The sequence below is a fragment of the Diceros bicornis genome, chromosome 5 (genome assembly GCF_020826845.1).
Source record: "Diceros bicornis minor isolate mBicDic1 chromosome 5, mDicBic1.mat.cur, whole genome shotgun sequence".
In the NCBI taxonomy this organism is placed as follows: domain Eukaryota; kingdom Metazoa; phylum Chordata; class Mammalia; order Perissodactyla; family Rhinocerotidae; genus Diceros; species Diceros bicornis.
The window spans coordinates 76,411,857-76,418,666 of NC_080744.1; the positions used below are offsets into that span (position 1 = coordinate 76,411,857).

General features: G+C 36.7%; 1 long non-coding RNA gene across 1 annotated transcript; it reads right to left on the minus strand.

The window, feature by feature from the left end:
- Positions 1 to 377: 377 nt before the first annotated feature.
- Positions 378 to 6,374, minus strand: LOC131406366 (uncharacterized). The gene is made up of 3 exons (XR_009220122.1): positions 6,249 to 6,374; positions 3,500 to 3,651; positions 378 to 844 (listed from the first exon to the last, which is right to left on the minus strand). It is a non-coding gene; the product is annotated as an uncharacterized LOC131406366 (long non-coding RNA).
- Positions 6,375 to 6,810: the final 436 nt, after the last annotated feature.

A 6,810-nucleotide genomic window follows, 5' to 3' on the forward strand; every position in this document is an offset into this window, starting at 1 on the left:
TGAGCTGGATTAAATCAGTGCTCTAGCGGGTGGAGCAGACCCTGGGCTAGCAGGCCTCAGGGAGTACTCCAATGGCGTCTGTGTCAGCACGCCCACACCAGGCCACAACAATGGCCGCCGCCAATGTTGAGAAATGGGCAGTTATCGTTTTCATTGGTTCCAAGTAAGAATGGAGAAAAACTGGAAATATTAAGTTGGAGAGTTGTAGCCATATATTAGATAATACTAGACGAATTTAGGATTTATCAAAGACTGGCAAAATGTGTAAGCCTGAATCTGAAAGAGTACATTAGAGTTTTTTACTGAAACATAATTTTCTCTATAGTAATCATCTTTTCTACCAGAGACAATCAAAGTCACATGAATTTGTTTGCAAAATAACTCTAGTCTTATTCAACTTTGCTTTATTTTTTACCTAAGTCAGCAAGAATAATGATTGGCCACAGAGGTGTTTTGAGCTTGTATGCTGGAACTTTTCTTAAGGAATCGCAGAGTAGAAATTAAAAGACCTCTTTAGGCTAAGAAGTCAAGCCTAGTTCTTGTCATCACATTTTGCTGGCAATACCCATATATTTGAGCAAATTCCTCTTTCTCAAGTTCTCCAAAATAGCCTGTGGTTCCAGGTCCTGCCATGAACTTGCCATCCTTGCTCACCTCTAAGACAGGGAACACTATTAGCCAGGTTGAGGCGATTTTCTCCAAAGGGGGGCTTTATAAGCATTTATCCCTTAAGTCAATCACGTTCTTAAAGCTGTCTGATCGTATTTGATTCAATGCACATCATTCTCAAATATGACATTCCAGGCAAAGCCTTGATAATATAGCCAATGTTTCCAATTATGTCCTGTTATAAGGAGAAAAGATTCTATTGAAGTTACGCAAATAAATATATTTCCATAAAAATAAGAATACTAAGAATGTTCAAATTATGGAAGATTAGGTAGGGAGAAAAGGTAATTGTTGCATATTTGTTCACAAAGGTATACTTGGTTTTCTTAAGTGATCAAAGACCTGATAAAGACAACGTGAAGCAGAGGAAATTATTTTAAGACATGAAACCTTGGTTTCCCAGGCTGATTCTTTAAAAGGTAAAGAAAAAACTTTTTTACAATTTCTGTTAAGAGCCATCCAGTAACCTCTGTAAACTGTTTTGTGTTAGCAGAGAGACAGAACCAAATTCCAATTTTGCATCATTATAGTATTAATTCTTGGGCTAATTTTTAAAACCCTCTAAATAAATCCATCAAATCTTAGCCAACTTTGACTACACAAGACTAGATTCATTTTCCAAAATTATTTTTCCAGAAACATTCTACAATTTTTTTATGTCCATTTAATTTTGGTCTTACTCTTAATCTTTCGCAATCTGGAACAATTAGTCATTCCAATTTAGGTCAAAATTACTCTCTTATTGCCCCTAACAATAACACATCCTTCATCTCTTTCTTTACCAAAAATGCATCTTTTATTCTCTGCATACACAAGTTTTTTTCTTTAACCTTATTAGTCATAGTAGTGTCATTTACATATATTGATTAGAATTTTTAACCATTAGTCATCTTTCTTTTACTAGGAACTAGTACTTTTATTAGGAACTAGAACTTTTATGAGAAAACTAGGATGTAAACAATTTTTAACTGTCACATACTATCATTCTGTAGCAAAGTTATGAGCACATAATTTCATATCTTTTAGATGTATATGCTTTTTGATAGTACAATTTCTCATGTTTATTAACAGGCCAGATATACTTATCTTTTCTGTACTGTTTTAAAAAAAAGATACTCAAAATAGGAAAAACTATTGTTCAGTGATTAATGTTTCAATATTTAACTCATTTGGGAATGATCTAGGTATTCAACAAATATCTATTATCTACCTTAACTTAGTATAGATTCAAAGTTTCAACTTACCAAAATGTTTGTGGAACTATTTTTAGTAGATACATTATAAAACATATTGATTGTTTAAAAGTTCATTTATAAACTTTTATCTCACATATACTGAAGTCACTTGTTCTTAAAATTATGGTTAACTTGATCATGAAAATACTTGAGTTAAACAAACAAATCTAACCATCATCCTAAGTTATTTTTCTTGTGGACAAGTATGGCAAATAGCCAAAAAAAAAAAAAAATCACAGAAACTACAGAACTTAAAAAGTTAAACATATGGTTCCTCCCTCTTTGTTTTTCTTTCTTTCTTTTTAAAATACCATGCTTGACATGCATCTAGCAATTCATTTTTATTGTACACTTTATTTAAGGTTGTTTTTATAGTTTTATAATTGTTACCTTCTAAGAGAGAGAACTTAAGGTTGCTTGACAGGTAAAAATAGGTAGAAAAAAATGTATATTTGCATTATATTTAATGCTGGCAACTCAGAAGATACGTTTGTTTTTATTTTACCAATAATTTTAAAAAACTAGCTTTATTTACCCAAGATTGTCCTTGATTAAGTGAACTTTAAAAAAAATTGGATTCGTTTCTATATTTCTGAGTTTTAGAAATGCTTAATTTATAGAAGTGCTCACATATCTCTAGGCCAATTTGAATCAAACTCCATAAAGTGATTTTATGAAATAATTTGGTAATACATACATGCATAAACATACAGACACATGCAAACAAGATCATATAGCTTTCATTCTAAAATTTTAGCCATGAGTTAGTAAAACGTAGTTATAAAGTCTCACTGCTTATCTCTACTTTATATTTTTATCTAAATGTGATTCCGGCAAATGGGACAATTTCGGGTTCCCTGTTTACCAATATTTCTGGAGGAGACTTTTAGATTTTCTTTTTCCCTGATATGTAATCTGGTGGAGGCTGGGGACTCCATTTTAAGCCAGTGACTGTGGAAACTTCTAGCAACTGTCTAGATGTCTGCAAAACCCATCTGGGTGGACAAAACATCCAGTTCTGTTTCCAAATAGCCATTTGTACACTTATTAGCCTTGGTTCATTTGTCTTGGTGGTCCCTTGTCCCTTCAGAGCCTTGATGGAGAGTAGAGGGCTTAAATTTTAAATAACTGTAGAGAGCTGAGGGGCTAAAGTGGGAAGAAAAATGTTTGGCAAGATGGACAGAAGAATGGAGGAGGTAGGGGTTTGAAAGGGACACACCAAAGGATTCAAGGGAACTGGAAGGAAGATTTAAATCAATTAAAGGAGGAAGAAAGAGCCACTGTGATGGGAAGGGAGAGGTTTTAGAGAAGCCCTTTTGGGAAGATGAAAATTTCCCAAAGAGGCCATTGAAGTTCCAAATTATCCTTAGTAAAATCATGACAACAAGGAAGGAAGCAAACAGAGTTGCCAGAGTATATAGTCAAGAAGGGGATTTTGCAGTCCACTGAGAAGATTCCGTGTTCTTAATTAATGGTAACATTATATTCATGAACAGAGAAACTTGGGACTCTAAACTTGCCTCTGTTTGTCTGGGACTCTAACTCAGATTCTAGATTATACTTAAAATCTTAAGAATCAAAAAATCTGTTCTTACCAGCATCAAAGGATATTTATCTGGAGCAATAGTTTGGGAGTCCAGTGGATCACCAACCAATCTGTCAGCAGCAAGGTGCATTTTAGGGTCCTGGGTGAGGCGTCCAGGGTGCCAGTGATGAATCTTAACTCATGCAAACAGCAGCACTGTAACTGTCACAGAAAAACTTTAGTGGGCAGTGGTAAAATTGGTTAAAAAAAGATTTTATTCAGGACTATTGCAATATGGGAAAACAAGCCTTAATATAGAACCAGGCTCAATTCAGAATACAGTATGGACAAGTGGAAATTTAAAGCCAAAGGGTCTGGTGGGGTTCAGTGAATGGAAAATTACTAAGATAAAATCAAGAGTAAGGGGGATAACGGCTAAACCAATCTAATAGGATTCTTGCTGAAGACAGGCCATACTGATCAGAGGTCACTTGGTGGACTATGAAGATGAAACACCTGATTATATATCAACGGTGATCAGACATGGAGGATGAGACACCTTTGCTAAACTGACTTAGCAGGATTTATGCTAAGGATTTTACAAGGAAGTGCACATATGGGCCAAAGGAAGGTGCGGTAGCCTGACTAAAGTTTGGTCAAGCAAATAATTTTTGTGAATTCCAAAGGGAAATTGGGTAACTATCCCACAGTGGAGGTAAAGAAGTGTATGTCTGTAATATAGGAGATTCCTTAGGTGTCTCTTAGTATTACAGTGCCCTGTGATTAAGATCAATGGAAAACTACAACATCCCAATCCAAGCAGGACCAGTAGAGGACCTAGACCCATCACGATTGAAGGTTTGAATCACCCCATCAGTAAAGAATCACGACTATCTGAGGTGCTTGCTGATGCAAAGGAAACACAGAATGGGTAATAGCAGAAGGTAGTTATAAATCAAGCTTTGAACTCATAACCAGTTATAAAAACAAGGACTGTAATTGTCATGATTTATTTTGCTATGAATGTGTTTGTATTATACATATGTATATTAAGCAAATATTTTTGCTTTTTTATCCTCTTTATTCCTTTATTTGCAACATGAGATGTATTGACTTTATGTCATATATTTAAGTATTGTTAATTTTATACCATACTATTTGTTATAGGATATATAGGAGAAGAGTAAACATCATTCATGGACTTTACCTCCTGATCGAGGGAAGGTGTGTGTGTGTGTTTGGTTGTGCACAGGATAGATGTATCATATTAGGTAGATTCTGACCTAGTAATTATCTTTATTTGGAGATGACCTGTGGATTAAGGCAATGCCTATAGGTGTCAAGTAGGCATGGATGGACTTGTGATGGTTAATTTTATGTGTCAACTTGACTTGGCTAAGGGAAGCCTGGTGAGCTAGTAAAACATTATTTTGGAATGTGTCTGTGACGGTGTTTCTGGAAGGGATTAACATTTGTTTTAGTAGAGTGAACAAAGAGATCTGCCCTCACTAATGTGGCAGACATCATCAAATCTATTGAAGGCCTGAATAGAACAAAAAAGGGAAGAAAGGTTATAGTTCCTCTCGTCTTCTTAAGCTGGGAAGTCCATCTGTTCTTGCCCTTGGTCATCAGAACTTCTGGTTCTTGGGTCTTTGGATTCTAAACTTTATACCATGGGCCCCTGGTTCTCAGGACTTTAGTTGGGACTTGGAGTTACACCATGGGCTATCTAGTTACCACCCTTCTCTGCTTCAACTGAATTATTCCACCAGCTTTCCTGGTTCTATAGCTTGCAGATGGCAGTTTGTGGGACTTTTCAGTCTCCATAAATCCCTGAGCCAATGCCTATGAAAAATCTCCTCTTTATCTATCTATCTATCTATCTATCTATCTATCTATCTATCTATCTATCTATCTATCTATCTAATCTCTTGTTGGTTTTGCATTTCTGAAGTACCCTGACTTCCATAGATTTTGGTACCAAGAGTTGTTCTAGTTGAACACAATTTTTTTTTGAGGAAGATTGGCCCTGAGCTAACAACTGTTGCCAATCTTCCTCTTTTTCTTTTTTCTCCCCAAAGTCCCAATGCATAGTTGTATATCCTAGTTGTAGGTCCTTCTGCTTCTTCTATGTTGGATGCCGCCTCAGCATGGCTTGATGAGTGGTGGGTAGGTCTGTGCCCAGGATCTGAACTGGTGAGCCCCGGGCTGCCAAAGCAGAACAGGCAAACTTAACCACTAGGCCACTGGGCTGGCCTGGGAACAGAGTTTTAAGGATGTTTTCTCTATTCCTTCTGGGGTTCCTGGAATTGGTTCTGTAATATTATTAGATTAAAGAATGCTTATGACTCTATTTCCAGTAGAAAACAAAGCACTCACAGTTCATGTTGAGAACTGTTTTTAGAGATTTTCCTAATCAACTACCTATATGAAGGAAGGAACTAATATGTATGATACTTTTAAACATTTTTGAAATACTATGGAATGTAATGATGTTGGTTGATTCCTCCTTATGTTGCTGGACAAAGTGGTGGAAGGAAAAGATGAGTTTACAGATTCAAATTCTCAGCTCAAGTTGTGTAAATGACCTAACAGCTTCTACGTATGCCCTGAGGGACAGACTTATCATCTGTCAGAGGTGAAATTGCTGAAAATAACACTGCAATTGGTGAAGATCAATGCATGATGAACCCAAGGCTACTAGGGTGTCTACTGTTAAAGTGTGTCATTAATTGAGAAAATAAAGGATCCTGTACTGTGGGATGGGATCACGTGGCAGATGGTTGGTAATAAATATGACAAAATTCAGGGCCTTTTACCTCAGTAAAATATAAGAGTCCAGTGGTATAAGGCATGTCCAAATATCCCATTTAAGGTGAATGGTAACTTGTTGCATCTGGCTCCTCCTACAACCAAGAAAGAGGCACATTGCCTGGTGGTTCTCTTTGGATTTAGGAAGTAATATATTCCTCATCTGAGTGTGTTAAACTCGCCCATTTATTAAGCAACCCAAAAAGCCGTTAATTTTGAGTGGGGCCTAGAACAAGAGAAGGCTTTTCAACAGGTTCAGTCTGCTGCGCAAACTGCTCTGCCACTAGGGCCATATATGCCAGAAGTCTGAATGGTTCTCAAAGGTTCATTGGCAGTTAGGGATGCTATTTGGAGCATTTGACAGCCCTTGTAAATGAATAGCAGAATAGGTGTTTAGGATTTTGGTACAAGGTCTTGCTTTCATCTGCAGATATATACTCTCCTTATGAGGACAGCTCTTGGCCTGCTACTGGTCCTCAGCAGAGAGAAAATGCTTGACCATAGGCCACTAAGGTTCCATATGACTGAACTGCCCATCATGAACTGGGTGTTATCAGACCTACTAAGTCC